Source organism: Aquarana catesbeiana, linkage group LG07, assembly GCF_042186555.1.
Source record: "Aquarana catesbeiana isolate 2022-GZ linkage group LG07, ASM4218655v1, whole genome shotgun sequence".
NCBI lineage: Eukaryota > Metazoa > Chordata > Amphibia > Anura > Ranidae > Aquarana > Aquarana catesbeiana.
The window spans coordinates 78,335,331-78,355,947 of NC_133330.1; the positions used below are offsets into that span (position 1 = coordinate 78,335,331).

The 20,617-nt window shown below is 42.3% G+C and overlaps 1 protein-coding gene across 3 annotated transcripts in view; it reads right to left on the reverse strand.

Annotated features, from left to right (window-relative positions):
* PPARG (peroxisome proliferator activated receptor gamma) overlaps window positions 1-20,617 on the reverse strand; it is a 102,861-nt gene that overhangs the window by 78,840 nt on the left and 3,404 nt on the right. Inside the window, exon 2 of one of the 3 annotated variants that reach the window (XM_073592357.1) lies at window positions 9,699-9,853. The exons of 1 other annotated variant lie outside the window; for it this stretch is intronic. The gene's annotated coding sequence lies outside the window, so the exon portion shown is untranslated. Of the gene's footprint in view, window positions 1-9,694; window positions 9,854-20,617 lie in introns of all 3 variants that reach the window. One more of the 3 variants, XM_073592356.1, reaches the window with a different exon arrangement.

Sequence of the window (20,617 nt, forward strand, 5' to 3'; positions counted from 1 at the left end):
AAAGGAATTGTGCTTAGGAGAAGTGGAAAGGGAGATAGCAATGAAAAGTTTTCAGGTGGTATATTTATATATTACAGTCTGTAAATCACTCTTTCGTTCCCATGCATTCTACTGGTATAAATTGATTGATCAGTTTTTCAATCCTTTAAAACAAAATGTACTAAAAAAAAAAAAAAAATTGCTTCAATTGATGCAAAATGGATATTTCGGCTTCCGGTACTTATACCACCTTAAACTGCTTGCATTCTGCAACTTTATAAGAGACAGATTTAAAGTGATTGTAAATCTTCGTATTTTATTTTTTTAAAATAACAAACATGTCATACCTCCACTGTGCAGCTAGTTTTGCACAGAGTGGTCCCGATCCTCCTCTTCTGGGGTACCTCAGCGGCTCTCGCGGCTCCTCCTCGCATCAGATAACCCCCTAGGAGAAGCACTCTCCCTGGGGGTTACCGTGCGGGTGAGTTCCCGAGTCCGGCATTTGCGACCATAGACACGAATGCCGGACTCGGCCTCGCCCCCCCCCCCCCGGCGCCCGCGTCATTGGATGTGATTGACAGCAGCGGGCGCCAATGCCTGCGCTGCTATCAATCTATCCAATCAAGAGCCAGGACCCTGTGCAGAGAGGGAGAGCGCGTCTCCGCTGAGGGAATGAAGGGGCTCAGGTAAGTAGAATGGGGGGGCTGGGGGGCCGGTCATTGACAGAAGTTTTTTCACCTTAATGCATAGGATGCATTATGGTGAAAAAACACAAGGGTTTGCAACCACTTTAATTAAAAAGTTTTACATTATAACCTCATGTACAGTATCTCACAAAAGTAAGTGTGCCCTCACATTTTTGTAAATATTTTATTATATCTTTTCATGTGACAACACTGAAGAAATGACACTTTGCTATGTAAAGTAGCGATTGTACAGCTTGTATAACAGTGTAAATTTGCTGTCCCCTCAAAATAACTCAACACACAGCCATTAATGTCTAAAATTTAAGACAAAAGCTGTGCACTAATGATCAGATTATCATTGATCACTTCGAATGTGGTATTTTTGTATGATATTCTGATCGTGTGTACGGGGCTTCAGCATTCGGAAGTATGGTCACATGGCTGCGGAAGCAACGTCACCACTCTTCAAGGTTGCCAACACAGTTGATCTCATTGCCAGCTGCCAAGGAGCAAGGAGGTGCAAGGGAACACAAGAAGGGTGGAGTGTAGAGGGGTCAGAGGATTTCCTTTTACAAAAAGATGGTCAAGGTGACAGTGTTGATTTGGTAAAAGAAAAAGATTGGGCGATTTACTAAAACAGTCAAAAGTCAACTTTAATCATCAATACTGCTTTGTAATATAAATTCCACCGCACATAATTGAGTATTTATTTAAAGGTAACATAACATTACAGGAAAACCTTGGATTGAGAGTAACTTGAGAGTGTTTTGCAAGACAAGCTAATTTTTGTTTATACATTCTGATTTGATGCGTGATATCTTGATATACAAGTAGCGTCATGTCACAACTGAGTGTAATAGAGAAGAGTGGCGCCTCAAAGTGTAGCAATATGGTTACATTTAATGAAGGTACAACATTTAGCAACTCACATGGTTGATGATTAAAACAGGCACATCTAAGTATGCAGGCATCCTCCACACTGCCATCAATATCATCCCTTGCACGCTGCGCTCCACGATCACTTCAAGCCTCACTTTCAGATCACTCTACTGCAGGGTAGTCTTCCCGATCACAATTTCAGACTGACAGCGGTGAGAGACGGCGGTGTGGAGGATGGTCTATGTGGACAGCTTTACCCCAGATGCCTGCATACTTAGATGTGTCTCTTTTAATCATCAACCATGTGAGTTGTTAAATGTTGTACCTTTATTAATTGTAACCATATTGCTAAACTTCGCCGGCACCTCTCTTCTCTTTTATACTCTGTAGCTCCTGCTGGAGTTTGCTTCTAATCCCCTTGTGAAGGCCTCCATTTGTGGATGGACATTTTATGGTTTCACAACCTATCACATTGCTAAAATCTTTTTATATGGACTATAAACTGAAGGACTTAAATGAATAAATGGTTGTGGAACGAATCATCTGAGTTTCCATTATTTCTTATGGGACAATTCACTTTTATATACGAGTGCTTTGGATTGCAAGCATGTTTCCGGAACCTATCATGCTCGCAATCCAAGGTTTAACTGTACTTTGTTCTTGAAGGTAAGTGGACATTATTTATTCCTTTAGTGATTTAACTCCAGTAATAAAGTTGCACAGTTTTCGTACTCCTACTAATCAGTTCTCAAGCATGGTACTGCCTATATGGAGGCCAGGTATTCTTCACTCATTCACAATAAGGGGGAGCACCACTGCCCCACCCTACAAGGAAGGAGAGAAAATTTGCCTTGGGCTGCATTCACACTTCACTCGTTTTTTGCAGGTTTTAAATTAGATTTTTTTTTAACCTCTTGTACAGACATTTTAAGTTGAGCATTTTTGTGGTTTTTAATACAACATGGTATCATTTGACAAATTATTAGCTACAAAGCAAACAAATTCCTTTATGTACAATAATAACGCTAAAAATACATTTAAATAAAGCAAAACGCTAACGCAATCCAGAGATTATCTGAAGACCACAATGTTCTCTTCTGATTAAAGTAGACCTAGAGTAGTACTACAGCCTCCTTTTTTATGTAACACAAACACATCAGAGTTAATTTGCATAGTACTGTATAGTAAAAAGTTCCTATGAAGGCTTCATAAACACTCACTTTTTTGTCATTCTGTAACCACATCCTCCCTCTTCTTGTGCATCATTTCTCTGAACTTTCTGCCAGGGCACTTATAACATAATTTCCCTTTATTACAATATTTCAATTGGGACTACATGTCCCATTATGCCTTGTACAAATGCACTTGCATGCACAATCATTTGGATGGTTTTGCTGTTCTGAGGACCAATAGCTGCTGTCACCTGGAGGTGGGCCAAAGGCGGTTCTATTGTGTTTTTTCTCATCTCGGTAATCTCTATGCTTTTTTCCACAGGCATGCCAATCATAAGAGCATGCACAAAACGTTGGTTTTAGTGAGGCTCCGTGGGACCCTGCAATGGGAAGGTGCCACCCTAGGACTAGATATCAGGGCCAGCACTCAGAAGACCAGCTAATTTGGCAGTAAACAAAAATGTTACAGCAGCATCAATTGTAAGGGACATGCAGGTGCCGCCGCACACCAATGTAAGGTTAATGAAAGACAGGCTTCAGCTCAGATCCCAGCCCATTGGTCATGCCCCTTTGACATGTTTCACCCACATTGAGCTTAAATGTAGAAGTCACCTCTACGATTAAGCTTAATGTGGGTAAAACATGTTGAAAGGGCATGACTGATGGGCTGGGATCTGAGCTGAAGCCTGTCTTCCTTTAACCTTACATTGGAGTTGAATACAGTGTGCGGCAGTACCTGTATGTCATAATACATTTTGGAGCTAGATGTGCTCTATCTCTGCCAGCACCTGAATACATAGTGTAAACCTGGAGCTTGGAGTGGCACTGATCTGTTATGATATCCATTGTAAAAAAATATGACTTAATGTTATTGTCTCTAAACAATGCCTTGAAAAATTTACCTTTTGTCTTGAATTCCTCTTAAAAAAACAGCAGAGCACTTTCTGACATGTGACTGAGCTTAGGTACTCTTCTAGAAATTCACAACTGTATATCTGCTGCATGAATCTAAGGCACCAATGCCTCTGACTGCCGAATTTGGAGTGAGAATTTTTTATTTCACTACTGTACTGCTAACTGTTCTCCTTGCTGGAGAGGAAGCTGTACCTGAGGAGCTGCAGTGAACCTCCCTGCTTCTGTTTCATGCATTATGTTGATCTATGCATCATACACCTCAACTGATATTTCTTGAATGTTTTCCTGCCAGTCATCAGATTACTAGTCATCAAAGGGGCAGCTCTGACATGAGGAAGCACAAAGATGGCCTCCTCCACAGAGCAACAAAGTGTAGAAGACAGCATGGTAAGACAGTAATGTGGAAATTGACCAGCTGCAGAGAGACTGCAGCCAATACTAGTGACTAGTCCTCTGCCCTTTGCTTGTCTTTTTTGGCACAACGTTCGCAGTTTTCTGTAACAATTAACTTCCCTGGCTCTTTACAGAATAACATCCCAACAATTGTAGATCTTGCACCTATCAGCTCACATAAAATACCTTTTTTTTAAATTCATAAAGATACTTGTTTTTTGTTAGGCTTTCACCGGTGACTATAAACATAGATCGATCTCTCAACTAGTATAACAGGATTTTTCAGTCCAAGAAGAATTTTCTTTAAAAAAAAATACGAAAATGTGCATGATAGTTTCAGAAGTATTTAATAAAGCTGAAAAAAATATATTTCTAATGTCATTTTTTCATGTTGTGTAGTTGATTGTTACTTCCAATTTTTAGAAACTATCACTCATGGGTTCAAACTTCTGGATCATCAAGGAATGGGGGCGGTGTATTGGTTTGTAAGAAAGAGGTTGGAAAGATAAGGAGTGGTCTAACTAGTAAAAGTGAAAATATTATATATATTTTATTTTCTAGCTTAAACTGAATGAAAAATATTCTATGAGTGTGGATGATAAGAGCTGTGTAAGAGCATTATTCCAAATTACATTTTGTTTATTCCGTAATGTTGTAAGCTGGGCCAGTTAAAAACACCTCAGGACCAGTTATGCCGTGTACACACGACCGGACTTTCCACCAGAAAAGGTCAGACGGAACAAATCCGTCGGACATTCCGATCGTGTGTGGGCTTCATCGGACCTTTGCTGTTGAAAAATCAGACGGGCTTTAGAAATAGAACATGTTTCAAATTTTTCTGACGGACTTGATTACTATCGAAAAAAACGTTCGTCTGTATGCTAGTCCAATGGACCAAAAACAACGCAAGGGCAGCTATTGGCTACTGGCTATTGAACTTCCTTTTCTAGTCCGGTCGTACGTCATCACGTTTGAAATGATCGGACTTTGGTGGGATCGTGTGTAAGCAAGTCCATTTTGTCGGAACTCTGTCGAAAAAGTCCTTCGGAGTTCAGTCCGACGAGAAGTCCGCTCGTGTACACACAGCATAAGTGTTACATTTTTGAACATCTCAAGGACAAGTGCATTTGCCTATTGCTACTATAAATATAGTCCCTTTCATTCCCTAGAAATGATTAATGGAATTTGATTGGTTGCCTCAATTTTTTATTCTGACCAATTTCCAAAATGCCCCGTTCACATGTGAGCAATCTAAAGTGTTGAAGTACTTTAACGCTCAACACTAAGATTTTCTATATATTCAATGGTGCCAGTTTATATATGAGCATCGCTTGAAAAGAAAAAAAAAGTCCATGAACGTCTTGGGGTTGAGTCATGTGTTTTGGCCCCAAATCATGACCTTGTATGATTCCCATGAGATTTTGAGAGAATTAGTGTTTGTGTTGTGCAAACGTTTTTCCTATACACGATGGACAAATTGATATGCAATTGTTCTCTGTTTATGAATCCCAAATTTTCATACCTGGGAATTGACCGGATTTTACCTGGCAATACCGGAATTTTGCTCCAATTGCCAGGCCATCCCTGGAATGGTTACATCTCGAATGTGCATCTTGTGAAATTTCATTTTTCGGAGTCACAAACGCTGGGTCCTGCATTTACCAGCTGCCAGGAGAGGATGAGCGGTGGAGAGGAGAAAGAGGAGCTGTGCCCATGTAGAAGCAAAGTGGACCAGGCGAGGGTGAACTATCCCCACTATGGAAACAAACGTCACTGACACCCCCAGGCTTTTCTGCTGGCAAGAGCAGGAGCACAGGGAACTGAAGGTGTCACCAAGGGGCTAAATGCTTGGTTGTGAATATTCGAAATGAAGAGGTGTGCAACTATATTTAAAGAAGAAATGAAGTAATTACGTACTTGTTGTTTGTTAGTCTTGATTATGTATTGCATGTATGTTGTATGCAGTGTGCATGTATATTGTATGTTATTAGCCCCACCCACCACTAGATATGCATATTAAGCTACTTTGTCCGTCCTGCACTGTCAGATAAAGTAGCTTACCAGTGGATATATGGTAAGACGAGATGCATTGGCGGCTGGTGCTCCATTTTTTGATAGGGGGCAAACAAACCCCCCCACCCCACCAGGTCCTTACTTGCCCTATCCAGGTTGCGGGTGGCTTCCCCGGCTTCGGCAGCTTCCCCTCCTGGCCAATCCGGTCCTAAAACCCGCTTCCTGTCCTCATTGGCCAGGAGGTGAAGCAGGAAGACAACAGTGAATGTTGATTTGCTGATGTCACAAGGGGGTGGACTCTGGGTGCAGTGTTCTGTGCCCCGAGCCCAACCTTTTTGAAGCCAAATAGAGCCTCAGGCTCCAATCATGTGCTTCAAAAATTAAAAAAAAAACTCATAGAAATCTATGCACCTGGGCTCAATGGAGATTAGGGGGGGAGGCGTCCCTGCGCCCCTTATTGACTGGCCGCCGCTGACCAGATGTAGTCTCTAGGTGCATTGCTCTTTCAAATAAGATCGTTTCTGCAAAGATATAGAACTGGCACATGATCTTTTCAGATATTAAGTTCCACTAAACCCATGTGAGCTACTGATTTCTTGCATCTTTATAAACTCATTAGATATGCTTGACTGTAACAGGAAGATTTGATTTGTACTTTATCCAGAATCTCTATGCCTTAATATGACACAAGAGGAAAAAACACACTTTGAATGTAACACGCACTAAATTGCAATCACAAGCCATTACCATGTGGTCCCACGACTTGTCTAAAATAGCTATATTCTAAATGCTAATTATTTATTGACAGAAGGGGCTCCTACAGGCGGGCATGAAACAGCGACCTTCATGTGTGATATAGACCACAGCCAAATACAAACTTTGTGCTATGCCAGCTCATACTTGCCTGCTTTATATTGCATTGGCCTGAACGGGGCTGCAATTGGCCATATAAATTCATTGCTTGCCTGCAGAGAGAGCATTCAGAGAATAGGAAAATTCCTCCTATGTTAACGCAAGTGCTAAGTGCTTTCCTGCATTCTGCATGCATTTGTAGAAACCCTTAAAGAGTAAGTCCAGTATTGTTGAGAAAAAAACATTCCCCTTTGGGTGATCTGTGTACATTGCAGGTATTTTAACAAACTTTGTTGCAGATTCCTACCTGTTTCTGCTCTGAAGAAATTGCTTTTTGTTTCTCTGTGTTCATGTGCAAAGTGAGTCTAATGGTAGTGATTTTATAGTTACCAATCAGCTGCTGCACTTGCAGGGTCCTAATAAGGAAAGTGGCAGGGTCTGCATCCTCTTAAGCTGGCCATACACCATACAATTTTCTTATTCAATTTTCTTCAGATTTACCTTCAACTATGTAGTGCAAGGGCCTGCCTGATTGCATACACATTGAAAGTGTTTAGGTTTGACCTCATATTATATGGCTTTGGTAAATCTGAAGGAAAGTTGAACAAGAAAATTGTATAATCTATGGCCAGCCAGCCTAATGCCGCGTACACACGAGCAGACTTTTCGACCGGACTGGTCCGATGGACCGAGTCCGGCGGACAATTAGACCATGTGTGTGCTTCATCGGACCTGCAGCTGACTTTTTCGGTCGAAAATCTGACGGACTTTAGATTTGGAACATGTTTCAAATCTTTTTACATCGGAACTCCGCCGAACTCAGTTCCTATCAAAAAGTCCGCTCATCTGTATGCTAGTCCGACGGACGAAAACCGACGCTAGGGCAGATATTGGCTACTGGCTATCAACTTCCTTATTTTAGTCCGTTCGTACGTCATCACGTACGAATCCGTCGGACTTTGGTGTGATCGTGTGTAGGCAAGTCTGTTTGTTGGGAAAGTCCGTTGGAAGTCTGCCGAAAGTCCGTCGGATAATCCGTCGGACCAGTCCGGTCAAAAAGTCCGCTCGTCTGTACGCGGTATTAGAGGTGATTTGCCTATGGGAGTTTTGCAACAAAATTACATTTTTGTTGCGGGGGATGCCCAAAATCTGTCTTGTAGCTTAATGCAGACTTCTGGGTATATCAGTAAGCCAATCACACAAGCACAAAATAACATTTCTGGGGGGGGGGGGGGTTACAGAATGCCTTGGTTGCCATATTGCATTGCATTTCACAGAAAATGACAGCTTTGCATATTGAAATGGAAAGGTAATTTTAATGCTATTCCTTTACAATATGACTCGTGTAACAATTGTATATACTATATTATTTTTTTTTAATTTGCTATTATGTGATTGGACACAGCGGGAGCCAATCAGCGGGTCTGGCAGCTGCGATGGCCGCCTGGACTCGCTGATCGTTCGGAGGACAGGCAGAATGGTCTGCCTATGTAAACAAGGGAGTAAAAGAGAGAACTTGTGTTTCTGCTAATCAGAAACACGGATCTCTCTTTTCCTCCAGTGTATCTGTCCCCCCACAGTTAGAAAGCATTCCCTAGGAGCACACTTAAGCCCTTGAGCGCCCCTGATGTTAACCCCTTTTCTGCCAGTGTCATTTATACAGGGGCAGTACCTTTTTTTTAGCACTGATGACAGTATTGGTGTCACTGGCCGCCACAATGTCGCAGTTCCGCTAAAAATTGCTGATCGCCGATATTACTAGTAAAAACAATAAAAAAAATTAAAAAGCCCATAAAAATATCCCATAGTTTGTAGACGCTATAACTTTTATGCAAACCAATCAATATACACTTATTGGGATTTTTTTTTTACCAAAAACCAGAATACATATCGGCCTAAACTGAGGAAGAAATTTGTTTTTTTTTATATATTTTTGGGGGATATATATTATAGCAAAAAGTAAAAAATATTGCTTTTTTTTTTTTTAATCGTCGGTCTTTTTTTGTTTATAGCGCAAAAAAATAAAAACCGCAGAGGTGATCAAATACCACCAAAAGAAAGCTCTATTTGTGGGAAAAAAAGGACATACATTTTATTTGGGTACAGTGTCGCACAACCGCGCAATTGTCAGTTAAAGTGCAGTGCCATAGTGCACAAAAATGGCCTGGTCAGGAAGGGGGTAAAACCTTCCGGAGCTGAAGTGGTTAAGGACTAATTCACACAGGCATATGTGTACTTTCTGCATTAAAGAAAGCAGAGCTAGAAGAATAAAATATGTACCTTAAGTACTTGTGGGGTTGACTTATTAAAACTGGAGTGCAAAATCTGGTGCAGCTGTGCATAGTAGCCAATCAACTTCTAACTTTGGCGTGTTCTATTAAGCTTTGACAAAAAAAAAAAAACTGGAAGCTGATTGGTTTCTATGCAGAGCTGCACCAGATTTTGCACTCTCCAGTTTTAGTAATTCAAGCCCACTATGTCTCTTCTGCAATAAAGTCTCTTTAACCTTCCTCCTCACAAGATGGCTACATACACAGCTCATTGTACATCCTCGGCACACGTCACCGCTGGGGGGAATGAACGCTTGTGCGCATGCGCAAGAGTAATGTTATCCTGGCCCAGCCAAATAAGATGGCCAAAGACACCAAACCCAGAAGAAGCCTAGGACAAGATGTGGGCATCAGAGAGGGACCTTGCAGACGCTGCATCACTAATGGGGTTTAGTTTTCTTTCCAACTACATAAAACAAAAGAACAATCCTATTCTTTTTTCCAAGCAATCCAGAAGAAACAATCTCACACTTACCAACCTGGTCCAACGCAGTATTATAGTTTAAAGTTGAACTCCAGGCAAATCCTTTGGCAGTTTTTACCTCTGTCCATCCAATTTTGAGATCCTTGAGGGGAAGGGGACCTGATTTTTCTCTGTTGCAGTTGAATAACACCAACAGGCCTTCTCCCAACCCTGTGAATGGTCAGAAAGAGAAACAGCAGACTGATCAGCTCATCTATTTGTCACTCTGCTCTCATCTACTATCAGCAGATTTCTTGAACTGCAGCAAAACTCATTGGCCCCCTATACCAATCCTTCTTCCCCTAGCCAGAGTTCTGTTATACAGGGACTGCAAGAGGGTGATACAAAGTCAATTTTAGGTAAGTACTGTATTTATCGGTGTATAACACGCACTTTTTTCCCCTTAAAATCAGGGGAAAATCATGGGAGAGTGTTATACACGATCCCTGCTGTCTCTGAGGGAAGAGGAGCGAGTGTCGCTGAAATACCGTACATAGAGCCGCGATCTCCTGTATACCCGGCACTCCGTCACGCACAGCCACGCCTCCTGTTTTGTCTATAATATGAGCAGGGCCAGGAGGTGTGGCTGTGAGTGACGGAGCGCCGGGTACACAGGAGATCGCGGCTCTGTGTAATTCAGCGGCGCTCGGCACTCCTCTTCCCTCGGAGACAGCAGGGATAATCCAACACTGGCGAGGCTGCAATGATGGGAAAGGTGAGGCTGCAGATGGGCACTGAACAGGCTGCATTGATGGGCAATTTAGAGGCTGCAGATGGGCACTGAACAGGGTGCATTGATGGGCAATTTAGAAGCTGCAGATGGGCACTGAGCAGGGTGCATTGATGGGCAATTTAGAGGCTGCAGATGGGCACTGAACAGGGTGCACTGATGGGCAATTTAGAGGCTGCAGATGGGCACTGAACAGGGTGCATTGATGGGCAATTTAGAGGCTGCAGATGGGCACTGAGCAGGGTGCATTGATGGGCAATTTAGAGGCTGCAGATGGGCATTGAGCAGGGTGAATTGTTGGTCAATTTATAGGCTGCAGATGGGCACTGAACAGGCTGCATTGATGGGCAATTTATAGGCTGCAGATGGGCACTGAACAAACTGCATTTGTGGGCAATTTAGAGGCTGCAAATGGGCACTGAGCAGGGTGCATTGATGAGCTGTGCCCCTAATTTTGCTTCAAAGTTCTTTATTTAAAAAGTAAGTTTTTTCCTTAAACTTCCCTCCTAAAATTGGGGTGCGTGTTCTACACCGATAAATACGGTAATTATTTGCATTAAAAAAAGAATTTCGCCTATTTCTGCACCCAGGACTCAAAGATGTTGGCGTTAAGCCTTGACCAGCAGCCTTTACAAATGAATGACAGGCTGACAGATACCATGGCTGTATGCCTGTAAGTGCACATCTAAGTGTTTATATGCACACAGGGACAGAAAAGCAGTTCTGGACACAAAATATGCTGAATTCTGGCAATGTACGCTCGATTGTGTCCGTGTGCACAAGCCCGTAGATGTAAAAATGAATACAAAACCTAATTATTTGTGCTTTTGATATCTGCCTGGAGTTTAGTTTGAACACAATTCCCTATTATGGACTTTGCTAATATTTTTTAGCCAACATTTGCCGTATATTGAGCTTTTCTTCATGGTGCAGTCCATCCACAACAGGCAATCCACGTTTAGGCTGGCCATACACTTAACTCATTTTGGCTTTTTCCTGATGAACCAGACAAAATACGCTATGTGTATGGCCTTGCTAGCCTGCTACCACCCAATGTCCTTGGACTGAAAAATCGAAGAAATCAGACAGGAACCTTGCCAGCTGAAGAGTGGCTGTATTAAAGCAGAAGCATGCGTTGTTCAGGTATTCTGAAGAATATTATAGCCCAACAGAGGGATTCATCGGTATGAACTGTATAGTGTGTCAAGATGGCCACAGATAGATAGAAATTCTTAGGAAAAGTCTTAGGAAAACTTGCACAAAATTTTCAGAACATTCTCAGAACATTTGTTGATGTTCAAAAGATTTTGTTTGCTTGTAACATTTGATTTTGGAACGAATGGACTTTACCAATCGAAAACCACATACACTGTTAGAAATGTATTTATTTAACCACCTCAATACAGGGCACTTCCCCTTCCTGCCCAGGCCATTTTTCAGCTTTCAGCGCTGTCACACTTTGAATGACAATTGCGCGGTCATGCTACACTGTAACCATGTAACATTTTTATCATTTTATTCACATAAATAGAGCTTTCTTTTGGTGGTATTTAATCACTCCTATGTTTTTTATTTTTTCTTTGAAAAAAAAAAGACCAAAAATTTCGAAAAAAAAAAAGTTTTTCTTAGTTTCTGTCAGTAAATTTTGTAAATAAGTAATTTTTCTCCTTCACTGATGGGCGCTGATGAGGCAGCACTGATGAGGCGGCACTTATGGGCACTGATTAGGTGGCACTGATGAGGAGGCACGAATATGCTGCACTTATGGGCACTGATATGTGGCACTGATGAGCACTGATAGGCGGCACTGATGGGTGGCACTGGTGGGCACTGGACACAGATAGGTGGCACTGGTGGGCACAGCTAGGCGGCACGGATAGATGGCACTGATGGGCGGAACTGATGGGCACTGATGGGCATTGATGGGTGGCATTGATGGGCAGCAGTGATGAGCATTGATGGGCACCAGTGATGGGCAGCACTGAGAGCCAGCACTGACTGGCATCACTGATGGCCACTGATTGCTGGCACTTGTGGGCACTGATTGGTGCCAATTGTGGGCACTGATTGCTGGCAGTGGCATTGCTGGCACTTAATTGTAATCAGGGCACTAATAATCAGTGCCCTGATTACATCACTAGATGTCCTCTGTGAGGAGATGCCGCTGATCGGCTCTCAGTTTGAGGCGAGGAGTGTGAGGGGAGGAGCTCTCTGACTCTCTGTCAGTGTGAGGCGAGGAGTGCCGATTACCGGCATCTCTGTGTTTACGGATAGGCGGCACTGATGGGTGGCACTGATGGGCACTGATAGGCATTGATGCGTGGCATTGATGGGCAGCAGTGATGAGCATTGATGGGCAGCACTGAGAGCCAGCACTGACTGGCATCACTGATGGCCACTGATTGCTGGCACTTGTGGGCACTGATTGCTGGCACTTGTGGGCACAGATTGGTGCCAATTGTGGGCACTGATTTCTGGCAGTGGCATTGCTGCCATTGCTGGCACTTAATTGTAATCAGGACACTAATGATCTGTGATTGGACACAGCCGATCACATGGTTAAAGAGCTGTGGCTGCCGCTCTTTACACAAATCGGGGTCGCATCGTGTCCTAACAACACGGTGCGGCCGTGATTGCCGTGCTGCACGCCCCCGGGGGCGTGCGAGAGCGGACGTTCTGGAGGGCTGTCATATGACGTCCACCCAGGAACGAGAGCCACGCCGCCCAGCCGTCATTAGAAGAGTTTAAGAAACATTTTCCATTCTGCTCGTTCGAATTTTCTCATTACTGCATTTGAAAACGAATGTCGATTTGACCCCACTAATGATTAGAAAAGCAAACACACTTTGATGCCCCATACACGCGAGCGGATTTTTAAAAATTAAAAAAAGCTTATCTTGGATGGTTTTTCCGACGGAATTCTGCTCAAGATTGGCTTGCATACACACGGTCACACAAAAATTCGATGAACTTTCGACCGGCAAGAGTGCGGTGACGTACAACACTACGATGAGCCGAGAAAATGAAGTTCAATGCTTCCGAGCATGTGTCAAATTGTTTCCGAGCATGCGTAGGAATTTTGCGTGTCGGAATTGGTACACACGATCGGAATTTCTGATCAAAACTTTTTCCGACCGAAAAATTGAGAACCTGCTCTCAATCTTTTGCTGGCGGGAATTCGTCCAGCAAAAGTCCGATGAAGCATACACACGGTCGCATTTTCCAACCAAAAGCTCTCATCGGTCTTTTGCTGGCCGAATTTCCGATCGTGTGTACGTGGCATTAGAACATTCTTTTCCCAAGAATTTTCATTTGAAATTCTACCGTCTATGGCCAGCTTTAGTTGGAATCTGTAGCTTGAACGAAAAAAAAAAAAAACCTCTCAGTGTATGCCCAGCCTAAGCTATATTACCTGAGCTTCTTACATCATCTTGTTAAACCTCCTTACTTTCTGCAGCCATTACAAGGAGGTCTCAATTTGTCTACCTGGATAGCTTTTCATAGCCCTGTCCAACGATCAAATACTAACATGCACCAAACATTGCTCGGCAGAAAACAGTTGCCATAGGATATTATTATTATTATACAGGATTTATATAGCACCAACAGTTTGTGCAGCACTTTACAACATGAGGGCAGACAGTACAGTTACAATACAATTCAATTCAGGAGGAATCAGAGGGATGAAAAGGTGTGCAGAAATCCTTGATATTATGTACCTCACATTGTTCTTGCAATACAACAATGTTTACTCCTAAATAAAGTGTTACATTGAATCTCTACAGAGAAGAAGGATAAACAAATATGTATACATTCCGATGTTTGAAGTTAAGATTATTTTGGACAGGTCTGTTCAGGTGGTCTTATTCCCATAGAGTGGAGAAGTCAAACCACACACCCTCTCGGATTACAACACAGTCTTGAGGAACATTCCTGCACGTATACAAAAGTTTTGTATTCTAGATTTTTTTCCAGATGAAGATGGCTACATGATGGTTTTTACAGGTATTCGTGGACATATAAATCTGATACTCCAATGGGACCTACTACAAATGGACCTTCAAACTCATCTACTGACAAATTCTTTGGGTTCATTACATATATTCATCCAGAGTCAAGTTAAGAGAGTATAGGACCCCCCTGCAAGGTAGCACCTTTATTCCCCCACATGCCTTTGATTGACACTAATAAGGATTACAGTTGACACAAAGACCCCATTTACATTGTCTGTACTGGTGTGGCTCACCCCATCAGACACTAACAGTCTACAAGTGCATTATTCCTTGTCAATTATTTTTTCCCGTGGGTTTTCTGCTGGAGAATGAAGGTTGTACCTTGGATCCCTGGACTAGGATGTCTTGTGGATAGTCTGACTCTATATGCATCTTCTGGAGCCATGGCTTCCCCCAGGACCACCAATAAATTAACACTCATACGTCTGTATAGACCAGTGGTCTCCAAACTGCGGCCCGGGGGCCGGATGTGGCCCTCTGCTTGCCTTTATCTGGCCCTTGGAGCACTACTTCACCAATGATGGAGCACTGTTCCACCTACTAACACCATCAATGAGACACTATTCTTCTCATTGATATCAACAATGGGGCACTATTCCTTCCATCAAAACCAATGATGGGGCACTGATGCCAGGGGAATTTTCTACTCCCACTGGCCACCCTCCGGCCCCCCTAAAGCCTGAAGGGCAGTAAACAGGCCCTTTGCCTAGAAAGTTTGGAGACCCCTGGTATAGACATTAAACTGGTAAACTCAAACTATAATCCACACGGAGTATGGTTCTGTGCACAGTGCATCTCAAGATCCACAACAAAAAAACTTTTGTTTAGCATGCCCACATGCAGTCTGCATATTAGTATATTAGTAATCTAATTTATATTTTTTATCTATATCATCACTACCTATAAGATGAGATTAAATTTGGGCTTATTTATCATTGCGCCAGGAATTAGGAAAGTGCACAAACGCAATGCACCCAATCATATTACAAGTTCCTGTTTAAATATAGATTAACATTGCTAAGGCATTGCATATTGCACTTAAAGGCTAAATTCATCTTTTACAGAAAAAAATTCAGTCAAGGGGTCCCAGTAGATATTAAAAACAGTGCAGCTTTGTAAAATGTTCATTATTTTATTGTCATACCCATAAGTCATTTGGGCCCCCCTTGGAAGCCTGGTGGAAAAACTTTCGATTAAAATTCCTTGCATCCTGCCTTGTTGCTACGACGTAGAAACCATTTAGTCTCCTTAAGTGCTGGGAGCGAGCGTCCAATATTTTTCACATCCTAGCAATGAGGCAGGGTGTGGGTTTTTTTGACAAGGCTTCCATGGGGGCTCAAACGGCCCATAGGTTTGACAATTAAATGAATTACAATTTTACAAAGCTGCATTTTCTGTACGTAGCCCTAAGGCTATGTTCACACTGATGCGATACGATTTCAGTGAGTTTTGTAGTGCGCTTTGAAGGATCACAGGCAGTGTGACTTCATGCACGTTCAGCTGCAATTTCAATGCGAATGCAATGCAATTCTCTCTTTCTCTCTCTCTCTCTCTTTCTCTCTGGAAACGACTTGAGAAATACAACACAGAGTCTTAGAAAATGCACTGGAATCACATTGCATTTGAACACCTATGCTTTTTCCATGCAGCTTCCATTAAACTATATGGGTCTCCAAATTGCACCGCATCAGACCAAACATGCACAGGACTTCAAATCACAGGGCATTTGTACTACATATATGCAAACGGCCTCCATAGAAACGCATGTTATTTTACTTGTCATGTAATTCAGTGTGTTCTGGAACGCATCCAAAATCACATCAGTGTGAACCAGGCCTTAAAGTAACAATAATCTCTAGTATAAAGCGTTACTAAAGCGGCTCTCGGATACAATGCTGGACTGAGTTCAGGCTCAGGTAAGTATTTAGGCAGGCTGGGGGGGGGGGGGGGGGGGGCAACATGAAAGGTTTGTTTGCTTGTTCCAAACAAATGGAAGTGAGAGGGAAATATAAAGGTTGAGGAGCTCATGAAGAACATTGCAAAATGGCAGAAAACACAGTATTTTATTACAAATAGATTATAGGGCCATCAAGTAGTGGATGTGTATGGATTATTTTTGGAGAATAACGATATTTTTTGAATCACTTTAACCCCTTGCCGACCAGCGCACGACGATATACATCGGCACAATGGCAAGGCTGGGCAAATGGGTATGGGCTGGGCAAACAGGTATGTCCCCTTTAATTCGTGGCATAGTGGGCACGTGCACGCCGCGTACTCCGTGAGCATGCCCGCGGGTTCTGCGGACTCGATGTTTGCCGGAAGCCCGTGATCGTGTCATGGAGTGGCAGATGTAAACAAGGCATTTCCCTGTTCTGCCTAGCCACATTACAGAGATCTACTGCTCCCTGTCATCAGGAGCAGTGATCTCTGTCATGTTCTAGTGAGACAATCCCCCCCCCCAGTTAGAATCACTCCCTAGGACACAGTTAACCCCTTGATCACCCCCTAGTGTTTAACCCCTTCCCTGCCAGCGTCATTTACACAGTAATCAGTGCACTCACTATAGCATACAGCATCGCTGTATAAATGAAAATGGTCCCAAAATAGTGTCAAAAGTGTCCGATGTGTCCGCCATAATGTCACAGTCATGATAAAAATCGCAGATCGCCGCCATTACTAATAAAAAAAAATTAATAATAAAAATGCCATAAATCTACCCCCTATTTTGTAGACACTATAACTTTTGCACAAACCAATCAATATACGCTTATTGCGATTTTTTTTACCAAAAATATGTAGAATACATATCGGCCTAAACTGAGAAAGAAATTTGTTTTTTATATATTTTTTGGGGATATTTATTATAGTAAAAAGTAAAAAATATTGCTTTTTTTTTTTCAAAATTGACGCTTTTTTTGGTTTATAGTGCAAAAAATAAAAACCGCAGAGGTGATCAAATACCACCAAAAGAAAGCTCTGTTTGTGGGAAAAAAAGGACGTCAATTTTGTTTGGGTGCAGCGCCGCATGACAGCGCAATTGTCAGTTAAAGCGACGCAGTGCCGTATCGCAAAAAGTGCTGTGGTCAGGAAGGGAGGGGGGAAATCCTTCCGGGGCTGAAGTGGTTAATATCAGCTCATCATGTCATCATGTTATCTTTGAGGCATCATGTTAAAACAATAAATGTGCATCTATATTAAGTCACCTGATATTGACAAATATAAATCAATCATCTTTAAAGAGGGCTGATCCATTAAAGTAAAATCTGATTATTATGGGTTGCTGTATTTTACTCTTTTATCCTTATCACTCCTTGTGATGCATTACTAGATTAATGTACAGTATTTGAAGGCATTATTCTAATATTACAAAAAATGAAGGTGTCAACCCCAGTGACACAAAGAACCTGCACTTAGCTTGTGTGTACTCTCATGATTTAATTGTGCTCCCGCTCCCTATTCCTAGACACCAGTATAAATGGATCTAAGCCGGTGCACCTGTTTGCTCACTCTCTACTTCTAGAATAAACACGAACCTGACTGTCAAGGAAAAAACCTGCTCGACATCCTAATCATTCAGTACAGAAAAGAATGTGACATTGCAACCACTCGAGAACGTCTCAATTTCAAGACATCCGCAGCTAAAGAAAGGAAATATATACAAAACTCCTGATTTTACATGATTTTGTTTTGGCAGCATAGGTCATGTATGTTAATATGACTGCCAACAAGTATTTCCTACAATAACAGTGGCCAAACATGAGCGGATTTTTGAGCGTCAGGAATTAAAACGTTTTTCTTAACCTTGTTCTGTTCATGGATTACTGACACAATCTGGGAATGATCAACGTGTGGCCAAAGGGATTTACCAACCCCTGGACTTCTTAGGTGCTTTCTCCCCTTCCACATGCACTCTTCAACTGTTTAAATGCATCCTTGTTCTCTTACTTATTTCCTATCCATATACCCTAATGCCCCATACACACGATCGGATTTTCCGCCAACAATTGTTGGATGTGAGCTTGTTGGCTGAAAGTCCGACCGTGTGTATGCTCTATCAGACAATTGTTGTTGGACTTTCCGCCAACAAATGTTGGCTAGCAGGTTCTCAAATTTTCCGCCAACAAAATGTTGTTGTCGGACTTTCCGATCGTGTGTACACAAGTTCGCTGCACAAAAGTTCACGCATGCTCGAAATCAAGTACAAGCCGGAAGCGTTCGGTCTTGTAAAACTAGTAACATAATGGAGATATCACGTACATCTTGTATATCACTACGTCTGTAATTGTTAGCCAACATTTGTGTGACCGTGTGTATGTAAGACAAGTTGGAGCCAACATCCTTCGAACAAAAATCCACGGTTTTGTTGGCGAAAAGTCAGATCATGTGTACGGGGCATAAGAGTGTAAGCCCAGCTCGGACAATAATCCCATCATATCTGTTTTTGTTATGTGTGTACTTGTTTGAAACACTTTGTAGAGCACCTTGGCAGATGATGGTGCTATAGAAATGAATAATAATGAAAATAAAGCAATTTGATTTTCGATAAACCAGATGACTCTTATGCATCTTTAGACGCACAACAATGGGCGCCTTTGCCGTTTGGGCCACCGACTGACTTTTTTAGACCTCTTCTAACTCATCCAGTTCAGCACCTTCCTGGGAATTTCGTAGAGGGTCCAGGATGGGGACCCCATGGTATTGACAACGACCTTTAAAATCCTGTGTGGGGACAGGATTACTGCAACCTAAGCAGACGCAAGTCATTTTGTTTTCTTTTTCAATATAGTTGAGTCACTTCGTACATTATAAGTAGTCTCCCACCTCCCACCTTTCTTCTCCGGTGGACACCACAAGTTGCCCCATGGACCTGCATCCAGCTGCATCTTGCGGTTGAACCCCTTTGACCTCCGTAGACCACCACATCTTAAATCCCAAAAATAATAAAAGCCCCTTACAAGTGCTGATTATCACTCTCCTACAAGAGACAACTATTAAATGAGATCGTTGAACTGCTCGAGTCTCTTGCTAATCTTGTATGTATGCGTTCCCTGATGGATCAATCAGCTGATGATTTAGGCATTCTTAAGGTAGTGTCATAAAGGAGTGTAGGGGTTAATAACTGAACATAAACAATTAGGTACGATCGCGTGTTTCTTTTTTTGCATGTTAGTCTCATATCGAAAATGAAAAGGGTTATTTACATTACGAAAACTCTGGTACGACAGAATACAACTTTGGAAGTGATGTAATGTGTTGTATTGTATTGTAATGTATTCTGTCATTTCTGAGAAGGTCTTCCAAATTTTTTTGCACAAATACTTTACTGATTAAGGCCTGGTTCACACCTATGTAGGTTGCAGTTTGCATATTCCGGGTCCATTTTGCTTTTTTCAATACACATTTTTGATCCCTTGAAGTCTATGGAACCAAAAAAAAATGAAAAAAGTCCCTGGCCCTTTCCATAAAATGCACAGATGTGAACGTGACCCCGAAACCATGTTGAATGAACTGTAGTGCTTTTCTGAAAAACTGAAAACGCACTAAAAAATGCATAGGTGTGAACCAGGCCTTACCGAATATCATACATTCTGGTATTGTACGAGAAAATTTTTTTTGGATAATGTTGCATAAACTGTTGTGATCGGCTCTCAAAAGCTGTATACTAACAATCAGATTATGTTACGATCGCATCGAAAGTGGTATTTTTCGTCCAATTTTCTGATTGTGTGTACTAGATCTTGAGATCTTACTTGTAACTATCTGAATGCTGGTGTATTGGGTGCCACCGGTGACTATTAACACTATTCACTTGCATTACACAGCCCCTGTCTACCCATTGGGATCCATTAAGCCAGGGGTCTCCAAACTGCGGTCCGTGGGCCAGATGTGGCCCTTTGGTTGCCTTTATCCGGCCCTTGGGGCACTATTCATCCCCCTGATATGAGACACTATTCTGCCCTCTGACACCAAAAATGGGGCAAAATTCTTGCTACTGGCATCAATAATGGGGTGCCATTTCTCCCACTGACACCATCAATGGGGCACTATTCCTCCTCCTAATACCAAAGATAGGGCACTATGTACTCCCACACTGATGCCAGAAAAATGTTCTAATCCCACTGGCCACATTCCGGCCCCCCTAAAGTCTGAAGGACAGTAAACTGGCCCTTTGTTTTGAAGGTTTGGCGA